We start from the raw sequence: 25,273 nt of genomic DNA on the forward strand, positions 1-25,273 counted from the left end.
AGTTATAATTTAGATTCTGTAAGATTAGGAACATAACTAATTTATAATGATTCTATGAAATACAACAGATTGGGAACATTCTAGAAACAGATTTGGCCTTTTAAGATGATTTTGTTTTTATTTCTGTTTTACTGCTGTGACTAGTCAAAGTCACACATTTAAGGTAGTCCATCTGAAACATTCACTGCTGACTCTTATGTATCACAGCAGATATGAAAGTGCTCTTTCAGTATCTACACTGAGTTTCTTCCATATACACTGGTTTTTGGCCTTCCTTACTTTACTGATACACTGAGAACTCAATCCCTTTCCCTCAGAAAGCTTACTGGCTTGCTTCTCTCCTCTGTGCTTCCTCTTATTCCTATCTCTGACCACTTTCTTTGCTTTTGAGCACAGAGGAGAATACTATCTACCCTCAGGTTGTCCGGACTTCTTTGAATGAAAAATGTAAAGAAATTGAAGCAAACCTTTAACTTTTTCCCCTAAATGGTTTGAAAACAAAGTGAAGAGCCTGTGTTCTTTTTAGCCACTGGCTTACAAACATGAATAGTAGCTACGCTCTCTACCCTCAGTGTCCTCTTGAAATATATAAATCATCCTGTCCTCTTTCTTTGATTTGACTTTTAAGAAAGATTGAAACTAACAAGGATTCTTTTTTTTTTAAGTTTTCAGATTTCAAATATTTTATTCCTGTTTTAGTGTCCCAGATGGTCTCTAGCATAGAAACAAAAAGGCAGAATGATTAGTTCTTAGAATAGTTTTTTAATGTAGTTATTGTTTTGTTTATAAATGGGATATAATGTTTGGTAGGAAAATGGGATGTTAAATATTTGCCTATTAGATTTCAACTTAAGGTCTTGGATAGTCTGTATTAGGAGGACTCCCTGAAAAAATAGTTTAGCTTAATTAGAATTATTTTATCTTTAACACTTTGTGCCCTTAAAGTACTATACAGATCATTCATGGAGTAAAAGACAGCAAATAGATGTGCTGGTCTTTGTTTTAGAGTTATATTAATTTTCTTTTTGGTAAGCCATTAGAAATTTGCAGGATATCTTTTAACTATTTGAGTAGATAATAACTCAGACAGCCAATTTAAAGATTCGTTGAAACTTTGATGTGACAGAAAATAGCTGCAGACTCTTGGGTCTAATGAAGAGTTAGTAATCAGAGCCCTATTTGGTGTTATGTCTTCAGTTCAGGTCAGTTGCTCAGTCGTGTCCACCTCTTTGCGACCCCATGAACCGCAGCACTCCAGGCCTCCCTGTCCATCACCAATTGCCGGAGTCTACCCAAACCTGTGTCCATTGAGTCGGTGATGCCATCCAACCATCTCGTCCTCTGTTGTCCCTCTCTCCTCCTGCCCTCAATCTTCCCCAGCATCAGGGTCTTTTCAAATGAGTCAACTCTTCGCATCAGGTGGCCAAAGTATTGAAGTTTGAGCTTCAACATCAGTCTTTCCAATGAACATCCAGGACTGATCTCCTTTAGGATGAACTGGTTGGATCTCCTTGCAGTCCAAAGGACCCTCAAGAGTCTTCTCCAACACTACAGTTCAAAAGCATCAATTTTTTGGTGCTCAGATTTCTTTATAGTCCCAACTCTCACATCCATACATGACCACTGGAAAAACCATAGCCTTGACTAGATGGACCTTTAATCATAAATAATTTCATATCTAAAAACAGTGTTTATAAGTAGCAAATTAGCAGGTACTGGAGGAACCAGAGACATGGGAAATTTTAGAATTTGTGGAAGGACAGGGGAGATACTGGTGAAGGGAAGGCAGTGCCTAAAATTCATAAAGAGATGAAAGTTACGCTGGACGTATGTCAGTTCGTATGTCCAGCTCGTACTAGCAAGCCTCACCAAAAGTTATAATGTTCTTTGTCACAGTTTCTCAAATCAGTCTATTTTTTTCACACCATGGTAAAATATTTTCTTTTTAATTGAAGTCAATGGAAAAAAGGATTTACTTTAACCCAGCTTTTCTAGATCATATTTATTACATTAAGAGAGAAAGACCTTAATTAACCTTGATGATATGACCTAGTACTTCAGTGACACTGGCACAGTATACTCTGGGGCACCTGAGGATTCTTCAGAATATTTGATGATGGTATTACTGCCTGCTGCTGCTAAGTCGCTTCAGTCGTGTCCAACTCTGTGCAACCCCATAGACGGCAACCCACCAGGCTCCCCCGTCCCTGGGGTTCTCCAGGCAAGAACACTGGAGTGGGTTGCCATTTCCTTCTCCAATGCATGAAAGTGAAAAGTGAAAGTGAAGTCACTCAGTCATGTCTGACTCGTAGCGACCCCATGGACTGCAGCCTACCAGGCTCCTCCATCCATGGGATTTTCCAGGCAAGAGTACTGGAGTGGGGTGCCATCGCCTTCTCCGGGTATTACTGCCTAGAAAGGGCAAACTGGAAATTTAAGTCACACTATGGCAACACTGGGGCTTCCCTGGTGGCTCAGAGGTAAAGAATCTGCCTGCAATGCAGGAGACCCGGATTCGATCCCTGGGTCGGGAAGATCCCCTGGAGGAGGGCATGGCAACCCACTCTAGTATACTTGCCTGGTGAATCCCATGGATGGAAGAGCCTGACAGGCTACAGTTGTAAAGAATCGGACACGACTTAGTGACTAACACACAAACATGGAAACATTATTTTATGCTTTGCTTTTTTTCCTGTTGGTTACTATACCAAGTTAAACTAATGTCATTAAAGATACATTTACCATGACATTTGTGTATAGAGTAAAAAGTACTTTAAAAGATTCCAGGTTTTTTTTTTTTTTTTTAATGGTTTTTCACTGAAGATACTTAGGAAGTTTTTGTAGGATGACTGCTAGGACCATTTATTGGATTTTCACAGTAGCCATTTTTATTGCTGAAAGCATGTGCACTACTAATGGACTGTCACCATTTGTGACATGAAAAGTTTATATGAAAAAAACTTGTGAAATTTGGCTGTGAAAGAATTGTCTTCTCATATTCTAATCTCTCATATAATTACTTAAAAGAATCTAATTCAATTGCAATGAAATCTGGAATTACCTTAGGAAAAAATGAGATACTTTTAGTGTTATGCTTTAAATTTTACTCTTTTTTAATTTTAAAAGGGAAAGGTCTTCATAGGTTTATAAATTATTACTTATAAAATTACCTTCAAACTACTTCCTAAACTTTTAAACCATACTAAAGGAAAATAAAGTTTATGAAGTGAGTTTTGTTAGTCTTATTACCCAAATAAACTTTCATATATACATATTCATTAAATGAATAGTATTAGTGTTTTAACTTAAATATATGTATGTTTTTTTAAAAAGTTACCTAGGATAATTTGTCAGTCCTGTGTGTAATGGTTCAGTAAAGTCTAATTAGAATCTTAGTTTACTCTTTCTCTAATTAGAATTTTAGTTTACTGGTAAAAATGAGCATTTACTGTTCTGACGCTTTAGTGTTTGACAGGCATTGCACAATCATCTTTAAACTTTACATGATTTCATTTTCTAGCAAGTTGGCAGGTGTTAGCTGTCTATAATTATAACTGAGTAATTTTTCAAATGCTATTCATAGCCTAAACACAGTAAGAAATTCTTCCGATCATGTGATAAAGACCAAGCCTTGCAAAATAGTGGTAGGGTGATATGTTCAGTGGTACTAAAGGACATATTTAAGAGAAGCCTTTCAAAAGTGATTTAAATGATAGGGAGATGGGTTTTCTCAAAAAATAAGATCTCTCAAAGTCATTAATAGTGATTATACCTCACCAAATTAAGGTGTGTCTCTTTTTTCATCTAACAAGTAATGCATAATTTGACAGACTTAAAGGATAAAATCTATATTCAGTTTTGTTGATGACAGAGATTGAGTATAAGAAATAATTGAAATTTTATTGAGGCAGTATAGATTTTACCATTGAACCTAGGGACTGATGTCTTTTCAGTTTATGCATGAGGTATTTACTCTGTACCTGCTATATGCCAAGCACTGCGCTTATATATCTTTTGACATATCAGAGGAAAGGCTGTAAGCTTCTCTTAATTTTAATAATGATTCGACTTTAAAAACAAGGGAAGCTATTGCTTTCTTTTCCTTGATTTTTTTTCTTTTCTTATCTTCTATTTTAAATATACAAGAGTTTCACTTTGACCAGAGATGCTACTTCAGAAGGTTTAAAGATCGGGGATGTGCTTTACTAGCTATACGCTCATGAATAAATTAACCTCTGTAGTCTGTTTCTTCATCTGTGAACTGACATAATTTTAATAATATGCCTCATGATGTGATTATAAAAATTAAAGATCATATTGGTAAAGCATTTTGTTAACTTTAATATACTGTACCAACTTAATTACAAATAAATTTTGAGATTATTCATCTGCAATATGTGGGTAATAACAATACCACTCTCATAGGGTAGTTTCAAGAATTAAGTGAACAATTAAGTGTGTAGAAGTGGGCATGGTTCATAGTAAGTGCTCAGTAGATATTGGTGATGGTGAATACTGATGATAATGAAGGTGAAGATGATGAACTTATCTAGGTCTTTTAACATGAATCAAACTCCAAACTGGCATTACTTTAGGATTATTATGTCATATATCCCACCTTTTGTGTTCACATGTATTTACACCTCTAATTGCCTTTTGTATGGTAAATTTTAATATATTAGCTGATTAATGCTGACCTCCACTTTACCCAAGAGTGCTTCTAACCAACCACTGCACAGGGTAAGTGGTAGCCTTACCCAGAAGCTTGCCTTATGAGTGAGGCAGATCTGTGGCATCCATCCCCTCCTTGGAGTTGTCTCCCTTTCTAGTTTGTCAGCCTGGCACCGGTAGGGAGGGGCTGCAGGCAGTTACACGTGTCATCCGGATGCTTCACTGCCAAGGCCTATGCTTTAATTATCTGTACAACAATAGGAGAGAATGGTCAAAACCATGAGCTTTGGAGTTAGTCAGACCTGGCTGTAAATCCTACTCTGCCAAACTTTGTGACCTTGGGCAAGTTATATAACCTCCTTAAGCCTCAGTTCCCTCCCAGAGTTGTGAGGATTAAATGAGGTAACATGTGCAATGTTTACTGTAACTCAGTAAGCACTCAGTGAATATTAACTATTAGTCTTCTGATCTGCCCTCACAGTGTGATTGGGGGAGCAGAGATGGGAAGTTGAGCCCTCTGGTACCATCTGTCCTTTAGGGGACCAAGTCTCTGGGATACTGGAAAAGTTTTAACCTGCTTTCAGGGCCCTTGGCCCTATAGAATAGCAACTTAGAAGAAATAACACCTCTAGGAACCAAGGTAAGGGTTTTGTGAATATTGTTTTAGCACTCTTGGAAACTGATTTCTCCCCTGAGATCATGCTCATTTATTATTCCACTTAGGAACATTTGACTTTCCAATGTATCTTCAAGGATATAAAATATAGAAAAGCAAATGGTGGCTTGTCAAGCAACTGAATCCTCTGTGCCTCGTCCATTCACGTCTGATACTTCAGGCGAGTTTGCTGCAGAGACTGCTTGCCTTGAAGGTCTACTGAGGAGATTAAAGCTGCACCATCAGTGTTCCTGCTCTGCATCCCTCAATGGGAGCTTGAGATATTAACCAAAAAGTCCCCAAATGGTCCTTTCACTCTTGTGGGATAACTGGCCTGGCCTAGACAACTTGATATGATTTTAGAAACAGAGTAACTAAGCAAAGATTACATTGCCCTAAAGATACCCCAGAAGTGACAAGGCTTGAAGAGATTTTGTACCATGTTTGATTTGAATTTGCTTCATTGGGTGTGGCAGGTGTCTTTCAGGTTCCTGATCTCCCATACCTGCTCCCTGCCCACGCTCTGCCACACATTGATACAAAGTTATCTTTTCTTCAGCAATCTCAATCTTTCTAGTTCTGTAGAATGTGTATTTTTGAATGTAATAAGGATAGGCATTCTGTATGTGAAACCTAGTTCTTAACTCTCTTCATATATTCTTAACCCTTTTCATTTAATCTTTACCACACTGTAAGAGTAGGTATTATTATCCCCATTTTATGCATCAGGAAAAAAAAAAAAATCAAGGCTCAGATAGGTTAAATAACTTGCCCAAAGTATCATAGCCTAGTAAGAAGAAGAGCCAGGTTTCAAACCCAGGCAATGAGACTCCAGAGTCTAGGCTTTTCAATGTTATACTGCATTATCTGAATAAAACTTTAATATCAGCTTCCTAATAATGAAAATATATAATGTTTTCTTTTCCAAATTATTTTTCCTTCAGGATGAAATGTGAAACCACATTTCTCAAGTATTATTGAATTGCATATCAAATTCCTTTTAAGCCCTGACCCATCTTGAGATTGTATTTGAATCCTGATGAATCTTTGTGTTTCACTGTGGCACATAATTTTCATTATGTCGTCATTATAAATTTCAACTGATTGCAAGAAGGTGCTAGACTGTGATCTTGGAAATATGATATATAAAAGGCTTATCTTTACATTAAGAGATTACCAAATAAGATGATTTCTTTAGTGAACTGCCTAAAAGAAAATTTGGTATATTTCCATGGGTAATAGACTCAAGATTAGCTTTGAATGTTAAAAGAGCATTCTCCTAGCTAGTTCATTGTTGCCATGACAGTGCTGGCAGTGCAACTGTTGTAGTAACTCCTTGCAATGATCTTATTTTAGACCCTAATGTTTGCAGTGCTGAACATCCCCTTCCCCGCCCCACAAGTAACTAGTGGAAAAGTACTGGTTTTATAACTGGCTTATGGCTTTGTAGCTGAAAGACTGCACTATTGTGGGCTTAAAAAAAAATAGTGTAGGAGTGTTGAGTGTTTTTCCCGTGGATTATAAATGTTTGAAATTTCCCAAAATATGGTATTGCATTACATGTCATACAGCAAGTTGTTTACAGCTAAAAAGAAAAGGGGCCTCTATTGTCTTTTTAAGAAATCGAGCCCAGATTATATCATGACTTTGAGCTCGTGTATTAATAGAAATCATTTTTCCATTTGTATGTTTCATGTGCATATTTTAAAGTCTTTAGATTGTTTTATTTAGTTATTTTGGAAAATTATCATTAGAATCATAAAGGATTATGTTTAAATAGTGTAAAAGGTATTTTCTTCTTGTCCTTTCCATAGTTCAGCATTTATCTGATTGAATTGGAACATTTTAATCTTGATTTCTCAAATTATGAACTAGAGTTATGAAATGATTTTAAGAAATTACCCAATTTGAACTGTGTACTTAAACTAACATAATTGTTTAGGCATTCTTAGCTTTGTTGCCTGTAAGTTATAAATTCGATTTTTAAATATTTCATTGATATTTTCTAATTGTAAACCCCATTATAACTATACTTTTAAGCACAAAATATTTTCAAACCTGTAATAGTAAGTGCCATTTTGTATACTTTTGCATACCCTTTATTAGGTCAGAGTTTTGGTATCCATGGCATGTGCACTAAAAATACAGTATAGCATGATGAAAATAATAATTATGGCAGTAAATCTTATCAAAGAAGATGAAAAGTCTAAATATTATACTTCTTTCATTGGTGTGACAGCTATAAACAAATGATTACATTTGCTTTTTTTTCCCCTAAATGCTGTATTAAAAGTTTACTTCATCTTCCATAGATGCTGAAAGTTTAAACAAATCTTGTGTGATTGGGCCTGTACTGAGTGTTGGAGTATGGGTGTCTGGCAAGCCCTTTTCTTTTTTCATTCTAACATACACATTTCTAAACAAAAACTTGACTCCAAGCTAAAGTTGTGTTTGGCTCTTCCATCAGGCAATCAGTATTTTAACCTTTATTTTATTATTATTAGTTCCTTTAGTGCATTTTATTATTATAAATAAATCCTTAGTGGTGGTTGTTCTGATTAAGATTCTAATTCCAATTTATACCGGTGTTTGGCTCCTTCTTTGAACTTGGAAGTGGTTGTGTAGTCAAATGTGAAGTCAAACCTGTACTACATATTTGTATTGAATGCTTTTTATTTTTGGAACAAAACTAAATTATAGTTCTTTTTCCTTTCACAAAATAATTAATAGCAGGATTTTTTTCCCTGAACCTCAGTATACCTCTAGCTGACCTCCCTCTCCATTCAAAGCTGAAATGGAAATACTTTTTTAAAGTAAGAATTCATTTAGAATTTTTCTTTGTGCCTAACACTGTTATGAGATATAAAGAGAAGCTGAAAACATCACTACTATCAAGAGTTTTGCAGTGATTTGGAGAAAAGAGATTAAGAACAAATCAACACTTTCACTAAAAATGTTAAATTTTATGATAGTGTGTTGACAATAGTGTGACGACAATAGTGTGACTCTTAATGGGATTGTATGTGCATAGTAACAATTCCACATCTAAGAAATCATCTGAATTAAGATTTATGTATAATAATCTCTATAGTCTCATTTATGATATAAATGTGTTGTATTTATCCATTATTATATATAAGTTGGTAACCTAAATATCCAATAACTGTTATTAAATTATGGTGCACTATATAAAGGACTTGAACAGTTATTGAAAGTTGTTTTAGAACGTATAAGAAAAGAAAATATATACATATATTTAAGTCGAAATGCAACTTTTAAAATAACAGACCACACACACACATATATATATATATTTATAGAGCAGGGAAATGTCAGGAAACCTGCTTGTACTAAAACAATACTGAAAGTCTGGTTCTCTTTTAGAGGTGGGATTGTTGGAGATTTTAATTTTTCTTTTTAGAATAATCATTAATAAATACTTAATTTTATTGAGTGCTTACTATATGCCAGCCTTTGTTATTAGCTTTTGGCATACAACATTTGCAAGATTTGCAAATGGGTTATGGGTTTTTAGGAAGCTATCTTCCCAAAACAAAACAAATATACAAATATGGATACCCTCCTTGCTGGGAGATTAGATTAAGTTTCTGCTTTATTTAGCTAAGGAAACAGGAACATCTCAAAAGCTAGGCTGTCTCATGGAGAAGAAGCATTTAGAGCCGGCTTGGGTGCTGCTTTCCCTGCCCCTGATGCTCCTAAAGATGGTGCAGCTGCTGGTGACACTGCCTGTGTCAAACCAGATCTGCAAAACTCACTTTTTACTGTATTACTGCCTTTTTGTATTTGAAGTTTACATTTGCATTCTGGAAGAATTTTTACAAACTACCCATGCACTTCCCTTGAAGGCCCGTTTCACTGCAATATCTAGTTTTGTAGATACAGCCATTCTCTGATGTGAGTTTTACATTTTATAGATGAGGAAACAGATTAAGCAACTTAACTCAAGTAGTGAATACTGAGAGTCAGGAAGTGAAGTCTTACTCTTCATCCTCAAGCACTAATCTGTTTTCCTATAGCTTTTTGTTTTTGTTCTTGAGCACACATTACTTTCATATTAGAAAATGACTTAAAATCAATGTGAAAAAATTTCGTGACATATAAGTGTTAAAGCAGTTCAGCGCAAGGAAAGATCAGAATGGGTTGGGTCATAAAGACAGCTTAGTGGAGCAAATAAATTTTAATGTAATAATTAACTTTTCTTCTCAGCTTATCTGTTTGTTTACACAAGTACACACTGCTGCTATCCCCAACATGCCCAAACCAAACCTCTCATGACTGGCTGTAACTAATGCTCTGTTGTTCTTTCCTACAGACTAAGTTTTGGCCTCATTTTTGTTTCCTTTTTGTGGCTCCCCCCCTCCTTTTTTCCTTTTGCTGTCTGTCAGTGCATGTAAGAATATATAACTATGACTTTTGTCGAAGCTTCTTCTCACTATACTGTTGGGCATTATAAATAAAACCCCTTTAGCTTGGCAGTTTCCATGTGGTGATACTATCATAAAGACTGAGCTGGCTAAAAGGAATTGTAAAAATTACATTAACTATGTTTAAAAACTCATTGAAGGAAATAGAACTAAGATCTTAAATATTATCTGATGATCTAACCTTACAGCATAAACTAGAGCTGATAGCCAGTTTGCGCTGGCACAGCAGTACTTGTCAAAACACTAAAGTATTTTCATACTAGTTGGTAAATAGTAAACAAATTCCAGAAAGCAATAAAACTAATAATTTATAGTCAGGATGAGTGTTTGTCTTAGAAAACCACACATGCACCTTAGATTCATAGTCTGGTCACTAAAACATGGAGCTAGGAGTTTTGCTCAGGTGTTCTGTTATTTATTTCAAATGTTGAAGGTGCAAAAGCCCTTGGGTAGGAAGGAGAGACCAGGCAGGTGAACTGAGGAGAACCTAATCTGTAAACCCACAAAAGAAATGGCCAGTTGTGCCAAGGGGACAAGCCAGGTCCAGGCTTTTGTGTGACTAGCGAGGCTGCCATAAGCCAGCGACAGAGACTCTCAGGGTATAGTCTCTCAGGTGGGCCTGAGAAGTCTCTTTGTGTAACAGCTGAATTAGTTATCTATTGCTTCATAACAAGTTCACATGCTATGGGAAGGATTCAGTTCCTTGAGAGTTGTCAGATTGAGAACCTCAGTTCCTTGCTGGTAATTGACTGGCAGCTCTCTCTGTTCGTTGCCATGTGGGTCTCTCCACTTGCTTCTGCAGAGAGAGCACCTGAGAAGAGCCAGAGACAAGGTACCAGCGAATGAATGCCAGCGTGACAGAAGTCAGTCTTTTGTAACCAAATCTTGGAAGAGACATGTCATCACTTCTACCTTAATCTGTTCATTAGAAGCAAAACACAAGTTCAGCCCATACTCAAGGGGAGCATATTACACAATAGAGTGAATGACAGGAGACAGGGCACAGATCCTTGGGAGTCATTTTAAAGCAACTTACCACAACAACTTATCTCCTAAACTAGGTGCTGGGGAGAATTGACCTCCCTGCCTACCATGAAGAGAGTTATGCGTTAGGTTATATGTCCAGGAACGTAATTAATGCCTGGAAGAGAGTGCAGTCCAGCAAGTGATAGTGTGAGGCCAGGCTCTGCCCCTCTCCTCAGCCTTGCAACCAGTCTCCAGATAAAGGAGCCTCACACCAGGGCCCACCAAGGTTCAGTTGGAGAGGCCCGTCCACCTCTCTCTGGCAGCTTCTTGGTCTTTTTTTCCTCCATCTTCCCCCATGACTCTTCTGACCCTGTTATTCCCATGTGATCCTAGGAAATTCCCTGATTCCCACTCTTTGTCCCAATATAAAAACAGCATTTGTCCAAAAGGTAGAAAGTGGCAGACAGCTTTCTTTTCATCTTTCAACGACTATCTAATAAGTTATGAATCAAATCTCAGCTGTATCTATGATTTGAGGGGAAAGGGAATTAAAGCCAAAAACACTTATATTGTTGTCCAGTCGCTCAGTCATGTCCAACTCTGCGACCCCATGGATTGCAGCATGCTAGGCTTCCCTGTCCTTCACTGTCTCCTAATTTGCTCAGACTCATGAACATTATGGTGTTGATGATACCATTAACCATCTCATTCTCTGTTGCCCCCTTCTCTTCTTGCCCTCAATCTTTCCCACCATCAAGATCTTTCCCAATGAGTTGGCTCTTTGCAATAGGTAGCCAAAGTATTGGAGCTTCAGCATCGGTCTTTCCAATGAATATTCAGGGTTGATTACCTTTAGGATTGATTGTTTTGATCTTGCAGTCCATGGGACCCTCAGGAGTCTTCTCCAGCTCCACAGTTTGAAAGCAGTTCTTCAGCGCTCAGCCGAAATGGCAACCCACTCCAGTATTCTTGCCTGGAGAATTCCACAGGCAGAGCCTGGTGGGCTGCAGTCCATGGGGTCGCAAAGAGTTGGACACGACTGAGTGACTAACACACCAGCCTTCTTTATGGTCCAGCTTTCACATCTGTACATGACTACTGGGAAAACCATAGATTTGAGTATGCTGCTGCTGCTGCTAAGTCACTTCAGTCGTGTCTGACGCTATGCAACCCCATAGACCACAGCCCACCAGGAGTGAACGTGAAGTCACTCAGTTGTGTCCGACTCTTAGCGACCCCATGGACTGCAGCCCACCAGGCTCCTTCATCCATGGGATTTTCCAGGCAAGAGTACTGGAGTGGGGTGCCATTGCCTTCTCCAGATTTGAGTATACAGGACCTTTGTCAGCAAAGTGATGTCTCTGCTTTTTAATATGCTGTCTAGGTTTGTCATAACTATTCTTCCAAGGAGCAAGCTTCTTTTAATTTCATGGCTGCAGTTACCATCCATGGTGGTTTTGGAGCCCAAGAAAATAAAATTTGTCACTGTTTCCATTTTTTTCCCATCTGTTTGCCATGAAGTAATGGAACCGGATGCCATGATCTTAGTTTTTTGAATGTTGAGTTTTAAGCTAGCTTTTTCACTCACCACTTTCACCCTCATCAAGAGCCTCTTTAGTTCCTCTTTGTTTTCTGCCATTAGAGTGATATCATCTGCATAGCTGGGGTTATTGATATTTCTCCTGGCAGTCTTGATTCCAGCTTGGGATTTATCCACCCCGGCTTTTCAAATGATGTACTCTGTATATAAGTTGAATAAGCAGGGTGACAATATACAGCCTTGGTGAACTTCTTTCTCAGTTTTGAATCAGTCTGTTGCATGTCTGGTTCTGACTGTTGCTTCTTAACCTGCATACAGGTTTCTCAGAAAACTTTTATGAGCATTCTCAAATTGAATAATAATAATATTGTTATTGAATATTATTTAGTTGAATAACAAATAATTATCATTTAATTTAATAACAAACATTATGGCAAACCTAAATTTTTATTCAAATATCCCAAATCCAAATTGGTATGCTTTACTATCAATTTTGTAGTTTCTAAGACAGAAAAGATGAAATAATTTCTTTTTTCATTTTATAAGCCCCAGTTCTTATAGATTTTGACTATTGTAAAACCGGACCAAAATGATTATATAACTGAAAGCAATTTTAAAAAATTGTACTCCACTGAATACAATGTTAAGTTGAGGCTAGGTTTCTTTTTTTTTAATTGTAGAGAAATCTTTTAAGTTTAAAAGATTATTTATAATTTTTATCATATTTAATTTTTAGTATTTTGGCCAAATATTTGGTGAAAATTAAAATATTTTCCATGTATATTTTAAATCAAGGATCAGTTCAGTTCAGTCTCTCAGTAGTGTCCAACTCTTTGCGACCCCATGAATCACAGCATGCCAGGCCTCCCTGTCCATCACCAACTCCTGGAGTTTACCCAACTCACGTCCATCAAGTCAGTGATGCCATCCAGCCATCTCATCCTCTGTCGTCTCCTTCTCCTCCTTCTCCCAATCCCTCCCAGCATCAGGGTTTTTTCCAATGAGTCAACTCTTCGCATGAAGTGGCCAAAGTATTGGAGTTTCAGCTTCAGCATCAGTCCTTCCAATGAACACCCAGGACTGATCTCCTTTAGAATGGACTGGTTGGATCTCCTTGCAGTCCAAGGGACTCTCAAGAATCTTCTCCAACACCATAGTTCAAAAGCATCAATTCTTCAGGGCTCAGCTTTCTTCACAGTCCAACTCTCACATCCATACATGACCACTGGAAAAACCATAGCCTTGACTAGACGGACCTTTGTTGGCAAAGTAATGTCTCTGCTTTTGAATATGCTATCTAGGTTGGTCATAACTTTCCTTCCAAGAAGTAAGCGTCTTTTAATTTCATGGCTGCAATTTTAGATATTGATATTTCTCCCGGCAATCTTGATTCCAGCTTGTGCTTCTTCCAGCCCAGCGTTTCTTATGATGTACTCTGCATATAAGTTAAATAAACAGGGTGACAATATACAGCCTTGATGTACTCCTTTTCCATTTGGAACCAGTCTGTTGGTCCATGTCCAGTTTTAACTGTAGCTTCCTGACCTGCGTATAGGTTTCTCAAGAGGCAGGTCAGGTGGTCTGGTATTCCCATCTCTTGAAGAATTTTCCACAGTTTATTATGATCCACACAGTCGAAGGCTTTGCCATAGTCAATAAAGCAGAAATAGATGTTTTGCTGGAACTCTTTTGCTTTTTCGATGATCCAGCTGATGTTGGCAATTTGATCTCTGGTTATATGTAAAATCTCCAAATGCTAACAATAGTTACCTCTAGGCTGTGGTTCATACTCTTTTACACTTTTCCAAAATGTTTATGATGGATACTTCTGTTTCTTCTCATAAGACCAATGAACATATCCCATTGAAAGGAAAACAAGCTCAGTGCACCCCTCACAGCAGGATGACCTTTATGGTATGTAGAACTTGAGCATACTCTCTGAAGTGTTTCTTCAAATATGGTATATACTAAGTTTTACAGATTTAATTCTTTAATTTTCTATAGAAATACCTTTCTTTTAAAGACCTTGGCTGTTGATAAAGCAGATTTTCTTAATGAATTTTGCATTTATAGGGTTTTTTGTCTTCACACTGAAAATTTACTCTGAATTTTCAGCTTGTTGTAGCTTTTATGAACACTAGATGGCACTCTTACTCAACTGAAATCCAGCTTATCGATCATATTTTGGTGCTGTGAGCCTTAGAAGCGTTGGATGTGCAACTGAAGAATGCTTGTTTCCCTTTTGTTTTTAGAGGGAGGGAGTTTGGGGAGAAGGGGAAATTTTTCAGGTTTAAGTAGCTGAGCTTATATGGTTCCGTTTTTTTTTTTTTTCATCTATCCAGAAATCACCATGTTGATAATAGTGGTATCAGTCCTTCATTCCACAAATATTTATTGAGCACCTGCTGTTTTTAGCACTATTCGAAGCACTATGTACTGGGGAAGGAAATGGCAACCCTCTCCAGTGTTCTTGCCTGGAGAATCCCAGGGACGGGGGAGCCTGGTGGGCTGCTGCCTATGGGGTCACACAGAGTCAGACACGACAGAAGTGATTTAGCAGCAGCAAGCACTATGTACATCAATGGGCAAAAGAGATTTAAAAAATCTCTAACCTCATATAGCTTACATTCAGTGCTTGGACTGTTTCTTCGTGTGCCATTCTAAGTACTGTGCTTGTATTCATCCATTACCTTACCCATTTAATAAGAGGAAGCTTAGGCACAAAGAGGTTATCTAATTTGTCCCTATTCACCTGGCTAGTTGTATACATGACAAAGCTAGAATTCACATTCAAGCATTTAAGTCTCTGAAGTTTATTCATTGTAACACTATTCTGACTCCAAAACCAAAGAATATTTTATGATTGATTCTGTTGAATGTAAATAATATAAATTTACCTGTTTATATTTGTCCTCTGCCTATGGAATTGTCTGGGCAAGAATACGGGAGCGGGTAGCCATTCCCTTCTCCAGGGGATCTTCCCAACCCAGGGATCAAATCCAGGTCTCCTGAATTGCAGGCTATTTGGTTTTATATTTTAGTTTTATATTTTAGTAGTACTGTGTTTATAAAGAAAATAGAGTAAGGCCAGTAGTACGCTATGAAAGTTTGATGATTTGGGGGAGGAGTGGGCAAATTTACCTTCCTCTAATAAAAAAAAGTTTTATGTAACTTAGGATAATTTATAATTATACTTGTATTTCTGAAGGACCAGAGTTGTATTTAACAACATACTTATTGTAAGCCACTAAGTGTAGAGGGAAAGTTAGCCACCACAGAATAAAAATATTGATGACTAATTCATATACAGATAATTGATAGTAAAACTTGTCTTCAGGGAAGTGGAAATAATTAGTTCTTAACAGCTAGCGAGGTGCCTTTTGTTTTTTTGCTGCAAAGCTGTATTAGATTACAAAACTGTATTTTTGATTTGATTGGGCTTCATGGGTGGTTCAACAGTAAGGAATCTGCCTGAAGTGTGGGAGACTTGTGTTTAATCCCTGGGTAAGGAAGATCCCCTGGAGAAGGAATTGGCAACCCACTCCAGAATTCTTGCCTGGGAAATCCCACGGACAGAGGAGCCTGGTGGGCTGCAAGAGTCGGACACGACCAAGTGACTAATGATAACATGTTTTTGATTGCTAATAATTAGAGTTCATGTTCTTTTAATTAAATGAAATAATTAGTAAAAGAGAATCACTGTTGTTCACCAGGGAATAGATAGAAGTTTTTGCACAAGAGATTGATTTTGGCAGATGCTACAGTTTACAGATTCTTAAATTGGGAATTTTGGCTTTTCTAGGGCCCTGTGTAGCCTATAGATTGAATGCAAAGCTGTGTACACTGATGAGCTTTATTTCTTGGGGGAGAGCCCAAGTTTTATCAGATTTTCCAAGACGTTATAACCCTAAAAGATTAAGAACTACTGCAAAAACTAAGTGACCCACTGCATATTAAACTTGCTTTTCTTAAACTTTAGAGATAAGTTCAAGTGATTGAAATCTGGGAGTTTTATACCAACAAAGGGAAAATTTTACTGATTCAATGTTAGCTTATCCCTCTTGGTCTGCTGATCCTCTTGTGGTATATCTGGTGATATTGGTACTTGAGTTACTTATGTTTGTCATAAACTGGGGCAGGCCCACACCTGGCAGTTTAGATATTAAAAGTTCAAGTCTTGCTTCAAGACTGTTAAGACCCAGAGAGCCCAGCTGAGCACAGCAGCACTGCCAGCCACTGAAATTTGGGGGTTGTGGTTTTCCTCAGCAAAAGTTCACTAATACAGAAGTTGGAAATAGTCATACTGGCAGGGTCCATATCCTGGTTCTTCTAGCTGTTTAACCTTGGACAAGTTACTCAACATCTCAAGTTTTCAGTTTTATTACCAGCAAAATAAGACAATAGCGCCTCATATCAGTGAGATAATAGCACCTTTATCTCTAAGGTTCTCAGCATAGTGCCTACCTTGGTACTTAGTATGGCAAAAACGTTAAATCTATCCTTGTATATGACTCAGTTGTCTAAAATAGTGAGTCTTCTTACCTGCTAGCTCCTTATGTTGATTTATTTTTCTTCTTAGCCCCAAACACTACCTGACATTGTTACTAACTTAAGCTTACTTTTTGATTCTATCTGCCCTACTAGGTTGTAAGCTCCTTGAAGATGGAGACTTTTTCTTGTTCATTTCTAGGCTCCTTAGGATAGTGCTAGCAAATACAAACAGATGTCCAATTAACTAGCAATGTCCGTCTACCCTCCCATCTGCCTGTATCAACTGCAGCTTCAAAATGAGGTAGGTAGACCAGGAGGAATGTCTCTTTCCCTAACTGGGATAGCTGAAATTATAACTTAAAAAGAAATAGTAATCTCTTTAGGCCCTCTACTGCGGCCTATAGACCAGTAGCATCTGTGTCATCTAGGAAGTTGTTAGAAATGCAGAATCTCATCCTCACCCTAGTCCTTCTGAATCAGATTTGAATCCCCAAGTGACTGTAATGCACATTATAGTCTAAGAAGCACCGTGTTGACCATTTTAAGGATTTTGGATTTTATCTGAAAAATAATGGAGAACCCACTACATTTTAGGTTGGAGATTACATTTTCAGATTTGTCATTTAAAATGATCACTCTTGTGTCAAAAACTGGTTGTCTTTGGAAAGGGAAACCTTTTGACTGGGGACAGAGTTGGGACTGATGCTTTTTTCAGTGTACTGTTTCCCAGATTCACTCTGATACAGCCAGCACGTAGCCTGCTTACCCTGTCCTCCTATTCCAACCCCACTCTTTTGACTTATACCAAGAAGGCTAGACACCTGCCCTCATATCAGAACTCTATGCACACCACACATATAGCTACCACTTGCCCACTTCCTGGACCTAGAGGTGTCCTGATGGGCCCTGTGTTCAGCCAAAAGGAGGACAAGCCATAAAGCCTTGGAAGAGGGCTTAGCCCATTTGGGTGGAGAGTCCCAGGATTCAAGTACTTGGAACATGATCTGGATGAATATGTCCTTGACTCTGTGTATAAGTGTAAGTGTAGTTGCTCTGTGGTGTCCGACTCTTTGCAACCCTGTGGACTGTAGCCCACCAGGCTCCTCTGTCCATGGGATTCTCCAGGCAAGAATACTGGAGTGGATTGCCATTTCCTTCTCCAGGCGATCTTCCCGATCCAGGGATCAAACCTGGGTCTCCCACATCACAGGCAGATGCTTTACCCTCTGAGCCACCAGGGAAGTGCTCTTCAGCTATTGGAGGGGTGCACCTGAAAGAGGCCTGTAATGAGCCCTCTAAAGTGCAGGGACACCACTGTTTAGGTCTCAAAGATGTAATGCCTTTTTGTACCTTCTATTTTCAATGTATTTTTTAATGTGAATATATTACCTACATTAAAAAATAAGATATAATATTAAATCATAATAAAATTACATGGGCTCCTGTGTGGGAATGGATAAGAGGGGTACAGCAATGCAAGCACAAAAACCAGTTAAAAAGCTATTGCAGTGTTTCAGTAATAATTGATACAATGTTTTGGACTAGCAGGCTTCTCTGATAGCTCAACTGGTAAAGAATCCACCTGCAATGCAGGAGACCCAGGTTTGATTCCTGGGTTGGGAGGATATGCTGGAGAAGGGATAGGCTACCCACTCCAGTATTCTTGGGCTTCCCTTGTGGCTCAGCTGGTAAAGAATCTGCCTGCAATGCAGGAGACCTGGGTTCGATCCCTGGGTTGGGAGGATCCTCTGGAGAAGGGAAAGGCTACCCACTCCAGTATTCTAGCCTAGAGAATTCCATGGACTATACCCATGGGGTCACAAAGAGTCAGTCAGACATGACTGAACGACTTTCACTTGACTTAGCAGGATAGTAATGAAGATGCAGTTTCAACTGCTTTTTCATTTGAGTATTTCACTGCTAGGTTGCTTAGATTGCATAAACTCAGTATAATTTTTTCTTCAACAGTATGTGGGATTTAAGCATTTGACCCTTGGTTATTTGTGTTTTTACTCTGCCCTCAGGTTTTATTATGGTTCATTAAAATTCCAGACTAAAATCATTTTCACAGAACTGTGGAGATGTTCCATCATTTTCTAGCACCAAGCCACTCCAGTATTCTTGCCTGGAAAATCTCATGGACGGAGGAGCCTGGTAGGCTGCAGTCCATGGGGTCGCTAAGAGTCAGACACGACTGAGTGACTTCACTTTCACTTTTCACTTTCCTGCATTGGAGAAGGAAATGGCAACCCACTGCAGTGTTCTTGCCTGGAGAATCCCAGGGACGGGGGAGCCTGATGGGCTGCCGTCTATGGGGCTACACAGGGTCGGACACGACTGAAGCGACTTTTATAGTGGAGAAGGCAATGGCACCCCACTCCAGTACTCTTGCCTGGAAAATCCCATGGACGGAGGAGCCTGGTAGGCTGCAGTCCATGGAGTCGATAGGAGTCGGACACGACTGAGTGACTTCACTTTCACTTTTCACTTTCATGCATTGGGGAAGGAAATGGCAACCCACTGCAGTGTTCTTGCCTGGAGAATCCCAGGGACGGGGGAGCCTGGTGGGCTGCCGTCTATGGGGTCTCACAGAGTCGGACATGACTGAAGCGACTTAGTAGCAGCAGCAACAGTGTTTATAATGAGAAATCTTATGTCAGTCTGAGTCTCATTCTTTTTTAATGAAACCTGTTTTTGTTTGTTTTATTTTACCTTTCTCTGGGAACCTTTTCTTTTGCTCCAACTTTAAAAAAAAAAAACAAAAACTCTTGAACAGATCAATGAATAATGTAGTAAATACCAAGTATCCTTAATTCATAAATTAACATTTTGCCACAGTGCCTTTCTCTAATTTTTTTCTCTCCTTTTGCTGAACTTCTTGAAAGTTACAAGCACTTCTCCTCTAAAATACTTTATCCTATATTTTCTAAGGACAAGGATGTTCAGGGAACTTAAGATTTTTTTTTCATCCTTAGAGTTTTGAAATATTGTTAGTATGTGTTAGAGTGTGTGTGTGTCTCTCTCTCTCTACCTATCTTTTATTATTAATCATTGCAAGGGCTTCCCTTGTGGCTCAGCTGGTAAAGAGTCCACCTGCAATGTGGGAGACCTGGGGTCAATCCCTGAGTTGGGAAGATCCCCTGGAGAAGGGAAAGGCTACCCACTCAAGTATTCTGGCCTGGAGAATTCCATGGACTGTACAGTCCTTGGGGTCGCAAAGAGTCAGACATGACTGAGTGATGTTCACTTTCACTTTCTCCTTCTTGGTTATATATACCCTCAAGCAAATCTCTCACGTGTTAGAGTGTGTGTGTGTGTCTCTCTCTACATATCTTTTATTATTAATCTATTGCACTCCATGTCTTTCAATATAAAGATTTGAATCTCAAACTATTCTTTTTCTTCATTATCTCTGTTATATCTGTCCTTTTGGACCTACTGTTAGGTGAGTATTAGAGCTCCATCTTAATCTTTTCCCATATGTCCCTTTTTTTTTTTTTTTTTGTCTTTTTTACTCTACACCCTGGAGAGTTCCCTCAAATTTGTCTTCCAAATTATAAATTAGCTCTTCAGCCTGGTTCTGTTCTTTAATGCTTCTGCTGATGTGTTTATTCAGTGGTGGTGGTTTAGTCCCTAAGTCGTGTCCAACTCTTGCAACCCCATGGACTGTAGCCTGCCAAACTCTTCTGTCAATGGGATTCTCCAGGCAGGAATACTGGAGTGGGTTGTCATTTCCTTCTCCAGGGGATCTTCGGAATCCAGGAATCAAACCTGGGTCTCCTTCATTGCAGGCAGATTCTTTACCATCTGAGCTACGAGGGAAGCCCTGTTTATTCAGTAGTAATGTTTTTAATTTTCAAGAACTCTTTCTTATTCTCTGATTGTTCCTTTCTCAGAACAACCAATTCTTGTATTATGAATATTTCATTCTCTGTAATCTCTCTAAGGATGCCAATATAATTTTTAATTAGTTTCTTTTCCTCCCTGCTGAATCAGCCAGGATTCTGGCAGGAAATGATGGCACACTCAGATGGGGTGTCTGAAGAGAATTTAATGAAGGTGTGGGCAGAGTTAAGGGAAACCAACAAGATAATAATCATTTTGAACTAGCTATGAACGTAAAGGGACAAGGTCTGGAAGAAGTTACTGGAACTCCATGAAATTTACAGCTATAGGAAAAGTCTGCCCGCTTAACAGGAATCGTGGCCTTCAGTAGAGGAATATATTCATTGCTAGCCCTCAGCCTGGCAGAGAGTAAGTGGAAGAATAAATACCCTGACCTTCTTCCCCCTGCCTTTTAATTTGTTAGTGCCTCTCACTGGAAGAGTGAAAGTATAAGCCAAATGGCAAGGGAACCCCAGTGATACAGTCCATAGGTCAGAGAGATGATTTAGAGAGGCAAATAGAGAATATATGACATGCCTATATTGTGTCAGTTTCACGGTGTTTAGGAAGACATCTTGATGGGTGGATTGGGCTGTGAAAAGAGTAGCACTTTGGGCTGATGTGGTGTGGTAGAATATCAGTCAGTCAGTTCAGTCACTCAGTCATGTCTGACTCTTTGCAACCCCATGGACTGCAGCACCCCAGGCTTCCCTGTCCATCACCAGCTCCCAGAGCTTGCTCAAACTCATGTCCATCTAGTCAGTGATGCCATCCAACTATCTCATCCTCTGTTGTCCCCTTCTCCTCCTGCCTTCAATCTTTCCCAGCATCGGTCTTTTCCAGTGAGTCAACTCTTCATATCAGGTGGCCAAAGTAGTGGAGCTTCAGCTTCAGTCCTTCCAATGAATATTTAGGACTGATTTCCTTTAGGATTGACTGGTTTGATCTCCTTGAAGTGCAAAGGATTCTCAAGAGTCTTCTCCAACATCACAGTTCAAAAGTATCAGTTCTTTATAGTCCAAGTCAGACATCCATACATGACTACTGGAAAAACCATAGCTTTGACTAGATGGACCTGTGTTGGTAAAGTAATGTCTCTGCTTTTTAATATGCTGTCTAGGTTGGTCATAGCTTTTCTTCCAAGGAGTACACATCTTTTAATGGTAGAAGATAGAAGGTAGCAGCAAGAATAAATTGTTTGGGTGAATAGTCAAGGTGAGAGCAGTTGGGAGCATTATTATTATTATTATTTTTAAAGATTTGAGGATTCAGAAACAAGGGAAGAGAGGGAGGATAAGATTGGAATATAGCTATTGGAATGAGAGTCTGCCGGTGAAATGGATCCCTTTGAAGTGTTTACATTCATTCTTATTTGCATTTGGAGAACAATCATATTTAGCATTTAGTTTTAGGAGAACTTCTCGATTCTTACAAGACTTTTACACTCAGTGACTATCTGTTAGTGATGCTTTGGAGATTGATGGTGGGGTGGGCACTGTGCAGGGGGAATGCCATGAGAGCTCGAGGAAGTGTGTTACAGTGTGGAGGAGCCCACAGTAAAGGTGACACAATTCCTTTGTGCCCAGATAAACTGGATCTCTGTGTTTAAGAAGCAGAAGTTATATAGTTTGAGATTCAAGTTTTTGTTGAATAATAAGGGCTGCAAGACAGTGGGACATCCAGAATGCAGGCTCTTGTGGCCATATGATCTTTTAGTCATCAGAAAAGCAGCTAGATTAAATGGTATTAGGATGAAGATTTCAAATAATATATTTTAAGTAAATCTAAGGGAACAATTGCTTTTCTTAATATTGCACCAGAATAACTGTGTCCAAGGAGGTGAGATGATAATAGCTTTTTGTCCTCCCCACCCCACCCCTCCCCCCACCCCCACCAGATCTGTTGGTTTTGTATTCTGGTAGTCCCTTGGACTTCAAGGAGATCCAACCAGTCCATTCTGAAGGAGATCAACCCTGGGATTTCTTTGGAAGGAATGATTCTAAAGCTGAAACTCCAGTACTTTGGCCACCTCATGCGCAGAGTTGACTCATTGGAAAAGACTCTGATGCTGGGAGGGATTGGGGGCAGGAGGAGAAGGGACGACAGAGGATGAGATGGCTGGATGGCATCACTGACTCGATGGACGTGAGTCTGAGTGAACTCCAGGAGTTGGTGATGGACAGGGAGGCCTGGCGTGCTGCGATTCATGGGGTTGCAAAGAGTCAGACACGACTGAGCGACTGATCTGATCTGATCTGATCTCTTTACTACTTCATATGTGATTTATGTTAGCTGTATTGCAGGTCTTCATTGATGCTTGACCCAAAGAAATCAATTTTTCTCTGCATGGACTCTCAAACTTTTAACAGTTTTACTGTTGTAATGTGTTTCCTGTGAAAGCAGTCACTGTTTCTTCTTTTATCCTTTAAAATAGTTGATTTATATCTATTGGATATTCAAGGAGTTTAAGAACTTTCACCATTTTAGATGTCTTCTTGGACCCCTTGCAACCTCTACTCCCCTTTTGGTAGTTTTTAATACTTGTTCCTTAGACTTAAGTTAACTTTAGAGTTACATTGTTGTTGTTCAGTCACTAAGTTGTGTCTCTGACTCTTTGCGACCCCATGAACTGCAGCACACTAGGCTTCCCTGTCATTCAGTATTTCCCTGAGTTTGCTCAAACTCATGTCTATTGAGTCAGTGATGCCATCCAACCATCTCATCCTCTTTCGTTCCCTTATCCTCCTGCCTTCAATCTTTCCCAGCATTGGTCTTTTCCAGTGAGTCAACTCTTCATATCAGGTGGCCAAAGTAGTGGAGCTTCAGCATCAGTCCTTCCAATGAATATTCAGGGTTGGTTTCCTCTAGGATTGACTGGTTTGATCTCCTTGCAGTCCAAGGGACTCTCAAGGGTCTTCCCCAGCACCACAGTTTGAAAGCATCAATTCTTCAGCTCAGCCTTCTTTATGGTCCAGCTCTCACATCCATACATGACTACTGGGAAAACCATAGCTTTGACTTTTGTCAGCAAAGTAATGTCTCTGCTTTTTACTATGCTGTCTAGATTTGTCATAGCTATTCTTCCAAGGAGGAAGCATCTTTTAATTTCATGGCTGCAGTCACCATGTTGATTGGAGCCCAAGAAAATGAAATGTGCCACAGTTTCCACTTTTTACCCATCTACTTGCCATGAAGTGATAGGACCAGATGTCATGATCTTAGTTTTTTGAATGTTGAGTTTTACTCTTATTTCTTCTTCAGAGTTATATGATATTCTTAATTTTATCTTGTTATGTTTTGGTCTGCTTTTTATTGATTCCGGTAGTTTGGTTGTTCTATGATAGATTTTCTAAAAGTGAACATTTATTATTCTGTCATCTTCCTAGAAATCCCACTGGCTCTTTAAAAAATTTTTAATTGGAGGATAATTATTTTATAATATTCTTATGGTTTTTGCCATATATCAACATGAACTGGCCATAGTCATACATGTGTCCCCTCCCTCCTGAACCTCCCTTCCCACCTCCCTCCTCACCCCATCCCTCCAGGTTGTCACAGAGCACCAGCTTTGAGTTCCCTGCATCACACATCAAATTCTCATTGGCTTTTTTTTTACCCCTAAAATTAAATAACTATTTGATAATTTTCTTGGGTTTCTAGTCTGCTGCTGGGTTATTTAAGCACTTTGAATCTTTTTTTTTTTTTTCATTAATGGCTCTTTCAGAGCTCCCTCCAAGATAAATTCATTTTCTTTACATCATATCACACATTCCTGAAAATAGAAGACTATCTAGTTGACTTCTTTGGCTTCATTTTTTATTAAATTTAAAGGCCATCAGATAATCTCAGTACTATGATACATGTCCAGATCTTAGTTACCAAATTGGTTTAATTTTCCTAAGGGAAATAGAATAGACCCACATATGAATAATACCTATTTTCTTTTTCATCCTATCCCAGAGGGTTTCACATGACTTTCTTATCCTCACTACAGGGAAGAAAGAGAAGTAGTAACCCTACCCCTTCCAAAAACAAAAACAAAACAACAACAACAACAAAAAACCATAGTAACTAATCTGTGCTTCCTAAACAGGCTTATGCTTGTTTTTCCCTTTATTAGGAAGCTACAGCAAAGGATCTAGGGGGAAAGAGATATGAACAGAAATTGTAGGTTTGTGTCTTTTTATTAATTTATAGATATATTAACCTAAAAATCAAGATATGATATCTAACAAAGTATTACCTGTGAATATGAATATTAGAATTAATTTGGATGTAAAAGCAGAATTTCTAGAGTATTATCTTAGTTTCATAATTTTACCTTCCACTCTGTATATATTAGTAATTGTTTTATCTGTTTGGAAAATGTCTTGTTCAGAATTTGAGGGGCAATCTCATTCTTAGCTACCTTAGGCTCTTTACCTTACATTAGACTAAAAAGAGTTCTTATAAGAAACCTTCAGTGTTTTGGTTTTAGACTATAATTATAGGTAGTATTTTGTATTATAATAGAAAAAAAGGTATTACTATATTTTAAAGAAAATAAATTATATTTTTAAGTTTTGTTATTAATATTTTTATTTCTTTAGTAAATGGACACTATTTTGTGATGCTGAGAAA

The 25,273-nt window shown here is 38.5% G+C and overlaps 1 protein-coding gene across 4 annotated transcripts in view; it reads left to right on the forward strand.

The window, feature by feature from the left end:
- The window catches only part of SESN1 (sestrin 1), a 114,457-nt gene that overhangs the window by 6,635 nt on the left and 82,549 nt on the right, over positions 1-25,273 (forward strand). Inside the window, exon 1 of one of the 4 annotated variants that reach the window (XM_086317399.1) lies at positions 5,160-5,311. The exons of the other annotated variants lie outside the window; for them this stretch is intronic. The gene's annotated coding sequence lies outside the window, so the exon portion shown is untranslated. Of the gene's footprint in view, positions 1-5,159; positions 5,312-25,273 lie in introns of those variants that run through there. 4 annotated transcript variants of the gene reach the window in all.

The sequence above is a fragment of the Bos grunniens genome, chromosome 9, assembly GCF_055505025.1.
Source record: "Bos grunniens cultivar Pamir isolate PY7600 chromosome 9, Bosgru_T2T1.0, whole genome shotgun sequence".
NCBI lineage: Eukaryota > Metazoa > Chordata > Mammalia > Artiodactyla > Bovidae > Bos > Bos grunniens.